The sequence below is a fragment of the Ursus americanus genome, chromosome X (assembly GCF_024610735.1).
Source record: "Ursus americanus isolate L20-20 chromosome X, mUrsAme1.1.p, whole genome shotgun sequence".
Taxonomy (NCBI): domain Eukaryota; kingdom Metazoa; phylum Chordata; class Mammalia; order Carnivora; family Ursidae; genus Ursus; species Ursus americanus.
Window position 1 is genome coordinate 28,088,360 of NC_142164.1, and position 19,788 is coordinate 28,108,147.

A 19,788-nucleotide genomic window follows, 5' to 3' on the forward strand; every position below is an offset into this window, starting at 1 on the left:
ATTTTCTTTCTTTTTCTTTGATATCAGGCTTATAGTTTTTTGTTCATTTGTTGGCTTGTTTCCTTTTCTTGTTTTATGGATCATCTTCTTTTTTTATTTTTCTTTTTTTTCCTTCTTCCTTCCTTTTTCTTTGGAATCAGGCTTATAGTTTTTTGTTTTTCTGTCTGTTTAATTTTTTGTTCCCTTTCCTTTTCTCTTTTCTTGAATCAGGCTTTTTTTTCTTTTCAAAATCAGGCTTATCTTAACAAACAAATCAAAGCACACCTAGTTAAAGGTCCAAACACTCCCCATTGCAAGCAAAGAGGAACTCTGTAGAGGACTGACCAGTGGGAAAGAGCAGCCAAAACACAACAGCAGAGTGTACGCAGCATACTCAGAAACACTTCCTAAAGCAGCAGGTCATGGACAGTGTATAAGATTCCTTCTTAATACAGTATTACTCTCAGGAGCAGAAAATGTAACAAGCTTTCATAATACGCAAAAGACAGAAACCTAGACATGATGACAAGACAGAGGAATTCCCCCCAAAAGAAAGATCGATAGGAAATCACAGCCAGGGATTTGCTCAAAACAGATATAAGCAATATATCTGAACAAGAATTTAGAACAACAGTCATAAGAATACTAGCTGGACTTGAAAGAAACATAGAAGACACCAGAGAAACCCTGGCTGCAGAGATAAAAGACCTAAAAACTAGTCAGGCTGAAATAAAAAAATTGCGATAACCGAGATGCAAAACCAACCGAATGTAATCACAACAAGGATGGAAGAAGCAGAGAATCAAACAGGTGATATAGAAGATACAATTATGGACAATAATGAAGGTAAAGAGGGAAAGAAAACTATTAGATCACAAATATAGACTTAGGGAACTCAGCGATTCCACAAAGTACAATAATATCTGTATCATAGGAGTCCCAGAAGAAGAAGAGTGTGAAAAAGGGGGCAGAAGGCTTATTTGAACAAATTAAAGCTGTGTACTTCCCTAATCTGGGGAAGGAAACAGGCATTCAAGTCCAAGAGGCACAGAGAACTATCCTCAAAATCAACAAAAACAGGTCAACACCAAGATATATCATAGTGAAACCTGCAAAACACAAAGATAAAGAGTAAATTATGAAATCAGCCGGGGGGGGGGGAGGTCTTTAACCTACAAAGGCAGACACTTAACGTTAGCAGCAGACTTCTCCACAGAAACTTGGCAGGCCAGAAAGTAGTGGCATGATATAGTCAACATGCTAAATGGGAAAAACATGCAGCCAAGAATACTTTATCCAGCAAGGCCGTCATTCAGAATAGAAGAAGAGATAAAGAGTTTCCAAGATAAAAACTAAAGGAGTTCATGAACACTAAAGCAGCTCTGCAAGAAATATTAGAGGGGGCCCTTTGAGGGGAAAAAGAGACCAAAAGCAACAAAGACTAGAAAGAAACAATCTACAGAAACAGTGACATTACAGGTAACACAATTGCACTAAATGCATATCTATCAATAATTACTCTGAATGTAAATGGACTCAATGCTCCAATCAAAAGACACAGGGTATCAGAATGGATTTAAAAGAAAAACAATACCCATCTATATGCTGCTTACAAGAGACTCTTTCAAGATTAATTTATTTATTTTAGAGAGAGAGAGAGTGGGGGGGAGAGACAGAGGGAGAGAATCTCAAACAAACTCCCCACCGACATGGAGCCTGACATGGGGCTCGATTGTACAACCCTGAGATCATGACCTGAACCAAAATCAAGAGTTGGATGCTTAACCACCTGAGCCACCCAGGCACCCCAGAAGACTCATTTTAGACCCAAAGACACCTACAGATTGAAAGTGGGGGGGGGGTGGAAAACCATCTATCATGCTAATGGACAACAAAAGAAAACTGGAGTAGCCATAATTATATCAGACAAACTAGATTTTAAACCAAAGATTGTAATAAGAGATGAAGAAGGGCACTATATCTTAATAAAAGGGTGTATTCAACAAGAGGATCTAACAATTGTAAATATTTATGCCCCAAACTTGGGAGCACCCAAATATATAAATCAATTAATAACAAACTTAAAGAAACTCATTGATAACAATACAATAATAGTAGGGGACTTTAACATCCCACTCACAGCAACGGACAGATCATCTAAGCAGAAGAGCGACAAGGAAGGAATGGCTTTGAATGACACACTGGACCAGATGGACTTAACAGATATATTCAGAGCATTCCATCCTAAGGCAGCAGAATACACATTCTTTTCAAGTGCACAGGGAACATTCTCCAGAACAGATCACATACTGGGTCACAAATCAGGCCTCAAGCAGTACAAAAAGACTGAGATCATACCATGCATATTTTTAAACCACAATGCTATGAAACTTGAAGTCAACCACAAGAAAAAATTTGGGAAGACCACAAATACATGGAGGTTAAAGAACATCCTACTAAAGAATGAATGGGTTAGCCAGGAAATTAAAGAAGAAATTTTTAAAAATACATGGAAGCAAATGAAAATGAAAACACAACAGTCCAAAACTTTTGGGACACAGCAAAGGTGGTTCTAAGAGGACCAGAGCAATACAGGCCTTTCTCAAGAAGCAAGAAAAGTCTCAAATATACAACCTAATCTTACACCTAAAGGAGATGGGAAAAGAACAGCAAATAAAGCCTTAAACCAGCAGAAGGGAAATAATTAGGATTAGAAGAGAAATAAATGATACAGAAATATTAAAAAAAAAAAAACAGTAGAACAAATCATCTACACTAGGAGCTGGTTCTTTGAAATTAACAAAATTGATAACCCCCTAGCCAGACTTATCAAAAAGAAAAGAGAAAGGACCCAAATATATAAAAGCCTGTATGAAAGATGAGATCACAACAAACGCCACAGAAATACAAACAATAATAAGAGAATATTATGAGCAATTATATGCCAACAAATTGGGCAATCTGGAAGAAATGGATAAATTCCTAGAAACATATGAACTATCAAAACTGAAACAGGAAGAAATAGAGAATTTGAACAGACCCATAACCAGCAAAGAAATTGAATCAGTAATCAAATATCTCCCAACAAACAAGAGTCCAAGGCCAGATGGCATCCCAGGGGAATTCTACCAAACATTTAAAGAATTAATTCCTATTCTTCTGAAGCTGTTCCAAAAAATAGAAATGGAAGGGAAAATTCCAAACTCATTCTATGAGGCCAGCATTACCTTGATTCCAAAACCAAAGACCCCACTAAAAAGGAGAATTACATACCAATATGCCTGATGAACACGGATGCAAAAATTCTCGACAAGATACTAGCTAAATGAATACAACAGTACATTAAATGGATTATTCACCATGATCAAGTGGGATTTATTCCTAGCTGCAAAGGCGGTTCAGCATCCACACATTAGTCAGTGTGATACACCACATTAATAAAAGAAAGGATAAGAACCATATGATCCTCTCAATAGATGCAGAAAAAGCATTTGACAAAATATAAAATCCTTTCTTGATAAAAACCCTCAAGAAAATAGGGATAGAAGGAACATACCTCAACGTCATAAAGGCATATACAAAAGACCCACAGCTAATATCCTCAATGGGAAAAAACTGAGAGCTTTTCCCCAAATATCAGGAACGTGACAGGGATGTCCACTCTCACGACTACTGTTCAACATAATACTGGAAGTCCTAACCTCAGTAATCAGACAACAAAAAGAAATAAAAGGTATCCAAATCAGCAAGAAAGAAGTCAAACTTTCACTCTTCACAGACAACATGATACTCTATGTAGAAAACCCGAAAGACTGCACCCAAAAATTGCTAGAACTGATACAGGAATTCAGCAAAGTCACAGGATATAAAATCAATGTACAGAAATCAGCTGTATTTCTAAACACCAATAATGAAGCAGTAAAAAGAGAAATCAAGGAATCAATCCCATCTACAATTGCACCAAAATCAAAAGACACCTAGGAATAAACCTAACCAAAGAGGGAAAAGATCTGTATGCTGAAAACTATAGAACACTTATGAAATAAATTGAAGAAGATACAAAGAAATGGAAAAACATTCCATACTCATGGATTGGAAGAACAAATATTGTTAAAATGTCTATACTACCCAAAGCAACCTACACAGCCAGTGCAATCCTGATCAAAATAACACCAGCATTTTTCACAGAACTAGAACAAACAATTCTAAAATTTGTATGGAACCAGAAAAGACCCCAAATAGCCAAAGTAATGTTGAAAAAGAAAGGCAAAGTGGGAGGCATCATAATCCTAGACTTCAAGTTGTATGACAAAGCTGTAATCATCAAGACAGTATGGTACTGGCACAGAAACAGACATATAGATCAATGGAACAGAACAGAGCACCCAGAAATGGACCCACAACTGTATGGCTAACTGATCTTTGACAAGGCAGGAAAGAATAGCCAATGGAAAAAAGACAGTCTCTTCAATAAATGGTGTGAGGAAAACTGGACAGTGACATGCAGAAGAATGAAATTGGACCACTTTCTTACACCACACACAAAAATAAATTCAAAATGGATGAAAGACCTAAATGTGAGGCAGGAAACCATCAAAATCCTAGAAGAGAACACAGGCAGCAACCTCTCTGACCTCAGCCACAGCAACTTCTTACTAGACACATCTCCGGAGGCAAGGGAAACAAAAGCAAAAATGAACTACTGGGACTTCATCAAGATAAAAAGATTCTGCACAGCAAAGGAAAAGGAATCAACAAAACGAAAAGGCAAACAACAGAATGGGACAAGATATTCACAAATGACATATCAGATAAAGGGCTGGTATCCAGAATCTATAAAGAACTCATCAAAATCAATATGCCAAAAATAAATAATCCATTTAAGAAATGGGCAGAAGACATGAACAGACATTTCTCCAAAGAAGATATACAAATGGGTAACAGACACATGAAAAAATTCTCAACATCACTCATCGTCAGGAAAATACAAATCAAAACCACAAGGAGATACTACATCACACTTCTAAGGATGGCTAAAATTAACAACACAAAACAAAACAACAGGTGTTGGCAAGGATGTAGAAAAAGGGGAACCCTCTTGCACTGTTGGTGGGAATGCAAACTGGTCAGCCACTCTGGAGAATAGTATGAGGGTTCCTCAGAATGTTAAAAATAGAACTACCCTATGACCCAGCAATTGCACTACTAGGTATTTAACTAAAGGATACAAAAGTGCTGATTCAAAGGGGCACATGCACCCCAGTGTTTATAGCAGCACCATCAATAATAGTCAAATTATAGAAAGAGCCCAAATGTCCATCGACTGATGAATGGATAAAGAAATTGTGGTATCTATACACAATGGAATATTACTCGGCCATCATAAAGAATGAAATCTTGCTGTTTGCAACAACGTGGATGGAACTAGAGTGTATTATGCTAAGCAAAATAAGGCAATCAGAGAAAGACAAATATATGATTTCACTCATATGTGGAATTTAAGAAACAAAACAGAGGAACACAGGGGAAGGAAAGGAAAATAAAATAAAAACAGAGAGGGAGGCAAACCATAAGAGACTCTTAACTATAGAGAACAAACTGAGGGTTGCCAGAGGGGCGGGGGTGGGGGGGATGCGCTAAATGGGTGATGGGCATTAAGGAGGACACTTGTTGAGGTGAGCATTGGATGTTGTACATAAGTGATGAATCACTAAAATCTACTCCTGAAACTAATACTACACTATATGTTAACTAACTTGAATTTAAATTAAAAATAAATAAGTAAATAAAAAGAAAAAATAAATCCAACACTATTTAAAGGAATACAATAAAATCCAGCAACCAACAACAAAAACCTAACAATGTCTGACATTCCATATAAAGTTAGTAGGCACACAAAGAAGCAGAAAAATATGACTCCTAATAAGGAAAAAAGTCAACAAAAAGAGAACAAGATATGACCAAAATGATGGAAATAGCAGACAGGAACATTTTAAAAAGCTATTGTAAATATGCTTTATACATTCAAAAAGGCAGAGAAAAACATGAACGTGATGAGATGAGAAATGGAAGATATAAAAGAGACTCAAATGGAGCTTCTAGAGGTGAAAAATTACAACATCTGAAAAGTACACTTGATGGATTAGAAGGAAATAATCGCAGAAGAAAAAATGAGTATATTTGAAGAAATAGCAATAGATTTTATTCAAAATTATATACAGAGAAAAAAAGATGGAGAAATTAATAAGGGTTATTAGATCATAAAATTGAATGAAAATGAAAGTAAAACATCAAAATTGTGGGAAGCAGTGAAAGCAATCCTTAGAGGGAATTTTATAACATTAAATGCTTATATTAGAAAAGAGGGAAATTCTCAAGTCAATAATCTAAGCTCCCACCTCAAGAAACTAGCAAAAAAAGAATGAAATAAACCCAAAGCAAACAGAAGAAAGGAAATCATAAAGAGGAAAAACTAATAAAATTGAAAACAGAAAACAATAGAGAAAATAAATGAAAATAAAAACTAATGATTTTTAAAAAATCAATCAAATTAATAAACCTGACAAAGACTGATAAAAGAAGGAAGATAAGACAAATCGCCAATACCAGAAACAAAAGAGAGACTATCAGCAGAAATGCCTTGGACATTAAAAGGAAAATAAGGGAATACTACAAACAACTCTATTTGAAATTTGAAGACTTACATGTGAAGGACTAACCCCTTGAAAACCACAAATTATGAAAACTCATCCAAGATGAAATAGAGAACCTAAATATTCCTGTAACTATTAAAGACATTGAAGTTGTATTTTAAAAACCTTCCAAAAAAGAAATATCTAGGCCCAGATTGCTTCACCACTAAACATCTAGAGAAGAAATAACATCAATTCTACACAATTTCTATCAAAAAACAGTGGAGGAGCAAACATTGTTTCATGAGGCCAGCATTATCCTGATAGCAATACCAGACTAAAATAGTATAAGAAAATTACAGACCAGCATTTCTCATGAACCTAGGGGCAAGATTCCCATCATGATGGAAAAACATGTACTTAGAGATATACAGACCTAGGTTAGAGTCCAGAATCTGCCATTTATTAGCTGTGCCACCTTCGCTAAAGTAACAACCTCTCTGATCCTGATTCTCTTCTGTAAAATGGAAATGACTGTAACTCCATAGCTTTATTAAATGAGATAACATAAAATGTTTAACATAATTCCTGAAACATAGTACCATTCAGTATATGTTGGACAGTATTTCTACTACTATTACCATTATTACTGACATTCCTACATATGTAAAAACATGAGGTCTATTTAAAGCAACTGAAATGGAGTAGACAGTAGTACATGCCTTCTGATCTTGCGGAAGTTGGGTGGGAGTTTTGTCGAGGGTTACAAGGCAGAGGTAATGCACATACCATGGCCTAACCTGTGCCAAGAGGTTAAGAGGAACACAACAAAGGAGTGGACTTCGTCCCTCCTAGAATTGATAGGAACAAAGGGGGAAACATGATTTCCCCTCAGACGTACATACTCTTGGTGAGGAGGAGTGAACAACCCTCAGACTCATGACAAGTAGATTCTGAATCAGTGGATCTGGGATGAAGCACAAGGTTCTTAACATTCTTTACAGCACCAGAAATGCTTCTAGAGCACATGGTTCATTGTTATGCACTGAATGATGCCCACCCCATTCATATATTGAAGCCCAAAACCCCCAATACATCAAATGTAACTGTATTTAGAGACAGGGCCTTTAAAGGAGTAATGAAGTCTCTCTCTCATATGTTAGCTACTGGGTAGCTGAAGTAAGAATTAAAATTCAAATCATGGTGCATTTTGCTTAAAACCTGTTGGTGACTCTTGCCACTCTGAAGAGAAGATCCAGCCTCATTCTCAGCCACTCTCCTGTCTAATTGCAGCCACTTGACCTCCTGTCAGGTCTTCAGTGGTGCCAAACTCCTGCCTGTTTTGTGGTATTTGCACATGCTCTGCCTTCTGTCTGTAAAGCTCTATCCCCGCCTCTTTGCCTAACTAGCTGCCATTTATTTGTCAGGCCCCAATTTAAGTGTCACTTCCCCAGGGAAGCCTGCCCTGATCCCCTAGATTAGAAAAGCATTTCTCCAGTGTTTGTTTCCTTTGCATCCTCTTACCTTCCCTCATAGTATTTATTAATGTCTGGCTACCTTACTCAACTGTGAGCTCTACGAGAGCAGGGGCTACATCTCCTATACTCACCTCCATATCCCCAGTGCCTGGCACCGTGTAGACAATGAAAATTGCAGTGGAAGGCAGAGAAACAGTACAATATGTCCTAGGGCCGGTTTCCCCCAGGAAAAGCCTGGTAAGAGAAGTGCCTGAGCTAGCTCCTCTACCTTCTCCCTCTGCCATCTCAGCGGTTTTGTCCAAGCTCCCCATTCCTCGCCTAACAGTCTTCACCCCACCTCCATCCTTTAATTCTTTTTTAAAAAGATTTTATTTATTTATTTATTTGAGAGAGAAAGCATGCACGTTGCAGTGGGGAGCAGAGGGGGAGGGGGAGGAAGGGGGAAAGACTCTCCAGCAGCCCCTGCGCTCACCCTGGAGCCAGACACAGGGCTCGTTCTCACGACCCTGAGATCATGACCTGAGCCGAAACCAAGTCGGACATTTAACCGACTGAGCCACGCAGGCACCCCTCTATCCTTTAATTCTTAAATCACAATAGTTTTCTCCCCTCTCAGCCTAGCTATTGTTTTCCCAGGTTTTTTTTTCAAGATTTTATTTATTTATTTGACAGAGACAGAGAGCACAAGCAGGTGGAGCAGCAGGCAGGAGAGGGAGAAGCAGGCTCCCTGCTGAGCAGAGATTCCAACTCAGGACTCGATCCTAGGACCTTGGGATCATGACCTGAGCTAAAGGCAGACACTTAACCGACTGAGCCACCCATGCCCCATTTTCCCAGATTTTATATAAACTGGATGTGGAAAAACGTTTCACTTTCTTCTGAATGTCACTGTAAGAACAACAATGCCTGGTTCATGAAAAATGGTAGCAGACTTCCAGATTCAATGTCAAGTTAATAACAAGAGTAGCCCCTGCTCAGTTCCTGTTGTCATGAGGAAATGGAGGCCCTGTATGCCATATTCTGTTTTTTCAGAAGTCAGGAATCCATATTTTTGTATGAACCCTCCTATTTTTGAAATACTGGCAACAATTTTTTTTTTCTCAAATGTGAACATGTTAGCTTAATGAAGCATATGTATGGGCCGGAGGTGTCCCATAAGCCACCACTCTGTGACCTCGGAATAGTAAATAATTTAACTATAATGCAAGTCAGAATGAAAACAGTGGTATAATGGGTGGTGATGAACACTGGGTGTTATATACAACTAACGAATCGTTGAACGCTACATCAAAAACTAATGATGGACTATATGCTGGCTAACTGAACATAATAAAAAGTTTTTTTAAAAAAGCAGCATGCCATTGGAACACATGAAATGGAACAATCACAAAATGCACATTGTCATATTAATGGATACATTTAACAAAAAATAGGCCAGGTGCCCCATTTGTGTAGGAGCATAGCCAAAGCAGGGTTGCCATGCCCCAACCTTTGTTCCGCCTCTTGAGTCACACAGCTTGTACAGTTATAGTCCATGACCTTCTCTCTTGCCTATCTTTGCCTCCTGGATCTTGGCAACAAAGACAGGACGCAAGGGAAGAATGATGATCAAAACAAAGAAAGTAAGTTTAGAAAGGAGCATGGTGTTCTTTCAGAAAAGTACTACAGGAAATGAATTCAAGAAAAATGATTCTTAGGCATTTATATTCATTACTAGTTCATTCCTAGGTGCACCTGTTGACTTTAGCCATTTTGACTGTAATTTCCAATACTATACTTTAAGATCCTCACTTTAGTCCCTTGCCTTATCTCTTCAGTCTCCTAATTAACCAGAATATTCGAACCTGGGTTTGCCACTTAATCCTACCTAACCTCAAATTCTAATTTCCCTCTAGCGAAAATACTCCTAAATGCTACTTTAACCACTTCCTTGAAGCTTATCTGGACTATTCTATCTCAACTTATTTCTCCAACCATCCTTCCTCCTTTCCATTTCCCTACTTTGTGACCCTTTCATAAATACCTCTGTGTAGCCCCAGAAGTCATGGACTCTTTTATGATTTGCCTCAGGTAATTAGTTTCCTTGGACATAGCCACAGCCCACAAAACTAATATTTATAGCCCTCTTGGGACTACCTGGAATCCTAGATGAATTTTTCTTTCTTTTTTTAAAAAATTTTTAGAAGATTTTATTTATTTATTTGAGAGAGACGAGCGCACACGCAAGTGAGCATGAGCAGGGTGAGGGGCCAAGGGGGAAGCAGACTCCACACTAAGCAGGGAGCCAGACTTGGGGCTCAATCCCAGGACCCTGGGATCATGACCTGAGCCAAGGGCAGATGCTTAACTGACTGAGCCACCCAGGCGTCCCCTAGATGAGTTTTTCTGATGGCAAGTTATATAAAGAGGATTGAGGACATAAAGAATCAGATGCAAGGACATTCACTGAAGCATTATTTGTAATAGAAAAAGACTAGATAAATCCCCAATTTATCCATCACTTGGAGAACGGTTAAATGTACCAGGACACAACCATACTGTGCGTTCTTATGTTTCATGTATGAACCGACACAGTTTGTCTCAGTTTGGGTTTGCCAGAATGGAGCCTGAGACAAGGATTCTTGGGCACATGATTTACTGGGGAGCTGCTCTCAGGAGAAGGGAGTAAGTCAGGCAGGACAGGGCCAGGGGGAAAATGCAGGCAAGAATTTGGTCTTAGCTGGAGACTAGCCTCAGTCTGATCCCATGAAGATCCTCTGGAGTATAAACTGCACTATAGAGTATTCCCTCCCCACCTACCAACTTGAGGAAATAACCTTTTGTACCCCCATGTCCATCAGTCAAATGGTTCTCAAAATGTTTGGGTTCCTTTCTCCAGTGCACAGTTACCCAAGTAAATGGCCACGAGTCCTTCTGGGAAAGGACTGAAGAAATCATGACTACACATACTTGCAGTGCTACTGCAGGGTCCTCCCTCCTGAGGGACTTGGACCCCACTTAGTCCATGGGTTCCGGGTCTGAAAACTGGCTTATGTCCAGCAACTCAGCAAGAGGTCGTGACTTGGTACTAGAGCAACCACCTTCAGCCTCCTGATCGAACTTTGATTGCTTTTGATTTGGCAGATTGAGCAGCATCCCTGCCATCTGCCCATCTATTTTGCCCCTAGGGATGCTATATTCCATTAACCTCCATCACTCCCTCTAGGTCAGGTCCCCTTGGCTGCCACTCTGACCTAGCTCCTGATTATGGTTCTTGCATCCACCTAGCTTCTGGCAATTGAACATAGCCACCTGGCCTCTGTTCCTTCAGTTTCCACGTCATCCCCATTGCTAGTGATGAGCTCAGCTCTGTGACTGCTTCACCTACTGTCCACTCTGGCCTGCATGTGGTCTGCACATGAACTTCTTAGTCATGCTCGTGCCTCTCCGATCAGCACAAACCTCATGGCCTTGGTGAATGGTGTGTTCCCTGAGCGCCCCTGTGCAACATGATCCCCTAGTACATCTTCTGGCCTCACATAACAGATCCACTTAGCAGGTTCCACCCCGAGCCTTCTAATCCACTGTCATGACAATTCAAGTTATTTCCACCCAACTTAGCCAACATGTTTTCCATGCTTCTAGGATCCATCCTAGCAGTGTGTCTGCACCATCTTTCAGGGTCTCTGCCAGGCTTTTAAATCCTGTATCCCGGGAGACTACCCCTATATTTACAAAAGACCTTTTATCCAAATTTGTGTTCTACTTCCTTGATTCAGCAAAATCCTTGCCCATACCTACTGTCTCAGCTCCTGCTGCAACATTTTGTGATTTAACCCTAGTTATTGGCCTACTGTCTGGGAAGAGTAGGACAGGGGATCGGCACATGCTGTCTTCCAAGGGAGAGGCCTCTATACTGTGTTCAAACAAACAGGGTGTGCTAGCTCTTAATAGGGAGGAGTGGGCCACTTCTCAGAGGGGAATTCAAGGTTTTCAAGGCCTAGAAGTCCCTCTCTCATATGTCAGAGTCTCATTCTTTCCCAGCCAGTCCAGACCTTGGCATAGCAGACCTGTCTTAGTTGGGAATTTAACCACGCTTGGAGACTGACTACTCTTATGATTCAAGTCCTAGGCCCAGTCATCCAGTTTCTTTATCATCCTGCTGCAGGAGGTGAGACTCTGTATACGCTACCAAGGAGGTTCTGTGACTTTCCCACTGAACTTTAAATTGCCAGCTAATCACTTTCAGCTTTTTGTTCTCTTTTTCCAGAGTGCCCATCAAACAGGAATAGCCACCAAATCCCATTCTCTTAAAGATTACTATTTTCCCCATATTTCTCAAATGTATGATATATCCCAGTAGCTGATTTATTCCCTCCCACCAATGAAAGTTTTAACTGCACTGCTGCCTTGTATCAGGAAATATCCATGCTCCGCCTACCACCAGTATGGAGTCCACAACGCCAGCCAGGTAGTGAGTGGGCCAGGTCCAAAATCCCATCATCACACCCGCTCCTGGCACCAACTGTCACAGGGTCTGGCTTCTCCAGGAAACAGACCTCGAGATGGAGACTAGTGCACAGGATGTTTATTAGGGAGTGCCTTTGGGATCAACACTTGTGCAAAAGAGGTGGAGGAAAGGCATTGTGCAGAAGGAGAAGCGAAGCTATGATACAGTCCCAACGAAGGCCTCAGCCAACCCCATGGCAGGCTCTAAAACTAGAATATCTGGTTGCCCCAAATTCGGTTAAAAGGGCTGGGCCTTTGGAAGGAGGCATGATCTTAGGTGAAGCAGTTTTCTTCAGCTGAGGCATCCCATAAAGAGAGCTGACACCTGATGACCATCTATCAGATGTGCTCCCAGCAGCTGGAGGACTACTGTCCTCATTGCTGAAAGGCGATCTGGGTGACACATTACAGCATTCATCACATGCAATGATGGCCATACCCTGTGAACATAAACTTTCCGATCTGCCTTCTGACGGGTATGGCAAATAACACATTCAGTAGATCGACAGCCATATACACACGGCTGTGTTAATCTGCTCTAGTGAAGATATCACATCTGACAGAGCCGTTGGAACTACTTAGTAAAATTTGTGGTACTTCATAATGTCACCTGCTATGATTCATCCGTTTTTTCTTTTTGGGGACACACTAGTGAATTTAATAGGTATCTGACGGGGGAATGCACCGCATAAGTCTCTTAAGAGCACTGAATTCTGCAATTCTCCCTGGGATACAATATGGGTTTTTAACTTTTATTTACTTATTACATTGGTAGGTGGGAGTGAAGAGTTTCTGAGGCTTCTATTTGGCCTTTCCTACTACAACAGCTCTTACTCAACTGGCCAAACCACCAACGTGAAGGTTCTGCCAACGGCTGTTTTTCCAATCAAATTATACAGTCTGGAACTACTATCAAGCGGTCAAGCAGTCCCTAAACAGCAGTGCACTGGCAGCTGCTAGGCTGGCTTACTACACTTCCATAGATTCAGCCAACGAGAAGACAGTGAGTCCAAATGGATACAGACAGCTTATTACTTACATAGGCAGCAAAACAAGATCATCATGGTGTCGGCACTCCCATGTTCCTAGTCCCACAGGATGACATGGACTTGGAGGGGCCAGATGACAGATGACATGAACAGTGGGACACTGTTGTGGAGGAGCCAACTCTAAACTACAGCCACACCCTTTATGCCGCACCTATACTGAAGGGGATTGTGTGCGTGATGGCGGAAAGCCCTATGCCTCACCAGAACCAGGGAGGCAGATGAGAAACTGCCTCATGGCAGCCTCCCATTAAAAAGAAATGGTCTTTTGTAACAGCTCCTTGCAATCGCTCATCTTGCCATATTCCAGAGAGGATTACAGGGCATTCCTCCATGACTTGAGTCAGGCCGTGGTTGAGCCTTGGCTATGTGGCCTCTGGGGAGATGTTCAAGATCGCGAGAACACTGTGGCAGAACCATTCCCCGCTATACCCACAACTAGAATGAAAGTTCCATGAGGCTAAAGTCTGTATCTGGCTTGTTCACTGCTGTATCTCCAGTACCTGGAATAGTGCCTGACACACCGTAGATGCTCAGTAAATACTTTATGAGTGAATGAATGAATGAATAGATGGACGGGTGAAAAGGGGGTTATAATGTCTGCTCTTTTGGAGAAGGAAGTAGCTCCCATCCCTTTCGCTACCTCAAAGTGAGATCCATGTCCTTTCCTTTCCTGGTTCTTCTTTGGCTCTAATGATTTACCTCTGTCACTGCTGTTCAGTTTGCTTGTACTACTAAAAGCAGACCCAACAAATTACATTGCTAAGGTGTTTCTTCACTTCTCTTCTCTCTTCCTCATTGAATGCTCTTAAAGTTTGCCAGGATCAGTCTCTGAAAAAGTTGGATTGACTGTCAGGAGGTTGGGTTGCTGACCTTTCTGCTAGAGCAGTGTGGTTCTCAACCCTTAAGCTTTAAAAAAGAAAAAAAAACCTTTTTCCTGGGCTCCATCCCCAGAGACTGATTTAATTACTCTGTTCTGGGGCCAAGACATGGGTAATTTTTTTTTTAACTTCCCAAGTGATGTTAATGTACAACCAGGGCTAAGAACCACTGCCTTAAGCAGAGTACAGGCTTGTAACCTATACCCAGGTCTGCTCTTCAGACCTTAAATATTTTTAACAGGTAACAAAATATTTCACTCTACAAAAGAGAGAGAAATGCAATGGCCCCAGGAGAGGAACGCGACTGACCTATAGATAGTGGCATTTGAGCACTGCCTTCCAAAGTCAGATGACCTGGGTCAGATTACAGACGCTACCACTTAGCAGCCAGGTGATCTTTGGCAACTAACTTAACTTCTCTAACATGTGAAAGTACCTGTCAGTCGGCCTGACATGTAACAGGTCCTCGATGTAGGTTCATTAACTCTGAATATGAATCTCCAAGCTTCACCTGTAAATTGAGGGTAATAATACCTGCCTGCCTATCTCCTAGAGTTGCCATGAGACTAAAAATAGGTAATGGCCTTACAGGACCTTTATAAACATTAAGGTGCTATACAAATGGGAAGTATAAATGTTCTTTTTCTTTAATGAAATGTTAAACATATATATCACTTTTTAAAAAAAGATTTTATTATTTTTTTGTGTCAGAAAGCGAGAGAGAAAGAGCACAAGCAGGGGGAGCGGCAGGCAGAGGGATAAGTAGGCTCCCTGTCGAGCAGGGAGCCCGACGCAGGACTCGATCCCAGGACCCTGGGATCATGAGCTGAGCCAAAGGCAGATGCTTAACTGACTGAGCCACCCAGGTGCCCCCTGATGATTAATTTTTTAAAAGATTTTATTTATTTATTTTTGAGAGGAAGATAGCGAGCACGAGCTGGGGAGAGAGGCAGAGGCAGAAGAAGACTCCCTGCTGAGCAGGGAGCCTGATGCGGGACTCAGTCCTAGGACCCTGGGATCATGACCCGAGCCAAAGGTAGATGCTTAACCGACTGAGCCACCCAGGCTCCCCACATACATTACTTTTTAAAAACGTTTCTAAGAATCTTCATGCCTGTGGTTTCACAGAGTCTTACAACAGCCCTGAAAGTAAACTGGGCAGTAAATTAACTGGTAAGAAAACTGAGACAAGAGAGGTTGTTTGATCCGCACAAGGTTGTTCAGCAAAACAAAGACTGGATCTTAGGGCCAATAACTCAAAGGCAGATATTCTCTTCATCAGATAACTCTCACAAAAGGTCTATTAATAGATCCCTCTCAATGAGTAGGTTGGTCATCTCATCAGAGCTCTGTTGGATATGTTGGGACAATTTCTTTTACTTGTCCCTTTCAAAGCAGGAATTGTACCTGAGGAAATCCAATTAATATTCCTCAGTCCTTAGGTACATGGTTAGTTTGGTTTTTAGTTTCCCTCCGTTTTCTCTTGTATTTCAGTAACCATGCTGTTGGTACAACTCTAGGAGCAAAAGAAAAAGAAACCTTTCCCACCTCACCACCATCACCCTTGTTTATTACCACGTACTGTTTTTTTCTAATTTCAACACGAAAAACACAGGGAACATGGCAACACTAAAGACTGATAGCCACAAGATGGCAGAGTTTACCATTTCATTTTTTCTTGCTTACATCATTTATTCATTCATTCATTCATTCAAGAATTATTCTTTGAGTGTCTACTACTACGTGTAGAGTGCTTTTCTAGGGATCAAAAGGATTATAAAAGAGGCAAAGGATGTGATATGGTTCCTGCCCTTGAAGAGCTTGGGGTGAGAGTAGTCTGCAAAGAAGAAAAAAATACACCTAAGAACATTTAAAAGAAAATACACATTACTGTGTGATTAAAGGCCAAACGAGTGATATAGACTGCTGTATGACTACAGTGAGCCGGAAAGTCTGCATGGAGGGGATAAGAATGGAGCTGGGGTTTGAAGGATGAATAGATAGGTTAGAAAGAAAAACTAAGTCCCAAGCAAAGGGACCAGTGTGGATCATGCTCCTGAAGTAAAAATGAGCAAAACATGCGCCCCTCAGTGATGAGACTAACCTGGTTATAACAAACGGATATTGGGTAAACAAGATTAAAATAAATTAGATCTCCATTGATTTTGCTAGAATGATGCCCACCATAAAAGATAAAGATATCTATTGAGCCTGCCAATAACTACTGCCTTTGGGCAGGCGATTTGGTCTAGCTTCAGTTTCATCGTTTGTAAAATGTGCAGGCTGGACAAGATGACTTCTTATAGTCTTTCCAAATCTTATTTAAAAAAAAAAAACACTGGGAGGCAAGCAGGCAGGCAGGGAGGGAGGGAGGGAGGTGGGAAGGTAAGAAGGGAGGGAAGGAGGAAGGAATGAAGGAAGAAGGGAGGGCAGAGTAGGAAAAGAAAATGGATTCTAAGTTGTTCAGCAATTGTTGTATGGCTTTGACATTTCGGTTGCAAACATGAACAGGGACAGTCTTGCATAGTGGTTAGGGCTTGGGCTTTCCTCTTGGGTAGACTTGAGTCCAAGTCTTGAACAGTCACTTACTGTTTAACAGTAGGCAAGTTAGCTTAGACTGTATAAGCTTCAGTCATTCATTCAACAAACATGTATGAAACACCTTACTCTATGTTGAGTCCTATGCTAGTCATTGGCAATAGGGAGATAAAACAAGACAGACAAGATCTCTTCTCCAGAGCTTACAGTTTTGTAGGAGGGACTGTCCAAAAATAATCACACAAAAAACTAGATACAAGTGTAATCAGTGCAAAAGTACAGAGTGTTAGGAGAGCAGATAACCTAAAGGCCTAACCCAGTCTCATAGGTCAGAAGTTTCCCCAAGGAAAGATAAGCCAGGCAAAGAAAAGGAAAAAAAGCATTTCAGGTCAAGTGAACAGCATATGAAAAGGCTTTAAGACTAGGAGGAGCACGGCAGAGCAAATAACTAAAAGGCAACGGTAGCTAGAGCACAGAGAACTAGAGGGATAATGGCAGAGACCAGGATACACAAGTCAATAGAGCTTGGCTGAGAGAATGTCCCAAGGGTCTTAGGAAGCCTGTGGTCTTTATGCTAAAGCCATGAGAAGTCTGTTTCCTTCTTCGTAAAAGAAGGGATAGTTACATCTCGCTCAAGGGTAGCTGTGAAGATTAAATGGCATCACTGCCCTTCCCCATCCCACACCTCCTTATTGAATCTATCACCGAGTCCTATCAGCACCACCCCCAAGAAATCCGTCACCTCCCAAATATGTTTCCATCTCCACTGCCACGACCCTGGTTTAAGTCATCATCTCTAGCCTGGACATTGCTAACTGGTCCCGACCTAGACTTTCACTCTCCTCCCATCCATTATCCCTGCAGCAACTCCGGTGATCTTACTAAAATGTAAATCCGCTCCCAGCAGGTCTTTGCTTAAAACCTTTCAGTGACTTCTCAATGCTCTTAGCATAGGACCAAGTCCTTAAGACGTATGCTAATGCGGTTCCTCTCCCTGAGATGTGCATTTCAGCTCAACTCCCACCTGCTCCTCACCTGCTTCATTCCAACTCACCCTTACACCTTTACTTCTCTTCTTCAGGGAAGCTTTTCCTGATCCCAACCCATCATCTATTTCACATTCTTTTTTATTTGCCCACTGAGAACCATGTTCTTTCTCTCCTTACCTCTTATCTCTGTAATTACATAGTCATCAGAGCGATTGTTTAATGTCTGTTTCTGCCACTAAACTTTAAGCATGAGAAAGTAAGAAACACATATTTTTTGCTTACTTTTGTATCCCCAGAACCTTGCCCAATCTTTGACATATAGGAAGCACTCAATGAATATTTGTTCATTGAATGAGGGAGGTGTTAGCTACTGCTACAAATAATAAAATACTAACAATCATTGTTGTTTATTATTATTTGATTATTGTAAGTGTGCCATTTCATTGATCCTTACCCTACAGGAACCAGCAAAATGTTAGCACAGACCACGTTGTTGGTCAAATACCCTACCACCTTTTATCAGAGCCCCTATTTCTATATTTACGTCAATTATTATGTTCTAACTATAGCTACCACCAGGCATGGTTATGAGACTCCGAAGTCAGACTTGGCCTAAACCCTCATTCTGCTACTGTCTTTGTGACTTCGAACAAGATGGCCTTTCTGAGATAGAGTTTGTTCTCAGACTCATGAGGCTTTTATGAGATCATGCATGGAAAGTGCTTAGTACAGAGTCTGGGATATAACATGCACTCAATAACATACTGTTACATCATACAGATTGTTGATTAATCTGAACAAGTACCTATTAAAATGTACAGCAAAAAGAGAATACCAAAGGACCTATGACAGCATGCTAACTCAGCCTGCTGGGAGAAAAACTCCCTTAGGATATATGAACCTGACTGAATCTTCCTGTAATCTTGAGAAATAAAGGGAACTTTGAAGGAAGCAAGGAAGGCTACAGAAGGTGAAGTCAGGGGCCTCTGAGAATTAAAATGTACTGTTTACCTTATGCGCTACTAAGTCATCTGGAATGCAAGAGCAATGGAGTAGGCCCCAAAGAGTTGGCTTCCTAAGTGGTAGCAAATGTCTGAGGATACCAATATAACATTGATACTTGACCTTATCTATTCTTCTTTGGACCTTTGTGTCCCTGATTTACCAAAACTGATTACCTTGAGGAAACAACTGTCCATGTCCTTTGTTTAGGGAACTTCGCTAATAACCAATTTTCCTCCACTCAAATGTTACCTAATGTGCTTAAGCCATTGCTGCTCCTTTGGATAGATACCTTGAAAAAAGGGATCTTGGGGTAGGAAAAGCCTTCATGATCCAAAGGACTGAATCTCAAATGGTGGAATCTAAGAAAATAAGATGTGTGATGCAGGAAATGGATTCAGGAAGAGCACGTCACCCTGTGTGCTTCAAATCAGGCAGTGGTTAGGAGCAGCTGTCTAGAATCAGATGGATGAGATTTCAAATCCAATTTCAAATCCTAGATCTGCAACATACAAGCTGGGTGACCCAGGTAAGTTAATTAAGTCTATATCCTCAACTGTAAAATAGGGATAATAAGGATCTATCTTACCAGGTTGTTAGAAAGATTAAATGAAATGACATAAAGTCATCCAAGAAGAGTCTGGTATAATTTGAGTGCTCACATATTTTTATTATTTAATCACATCTGGTAATTAAATCGAGGCAGCCACGGCCTATTCTTTTCTAAAACCATGATGGGCTCCTCCTAGAGAGCC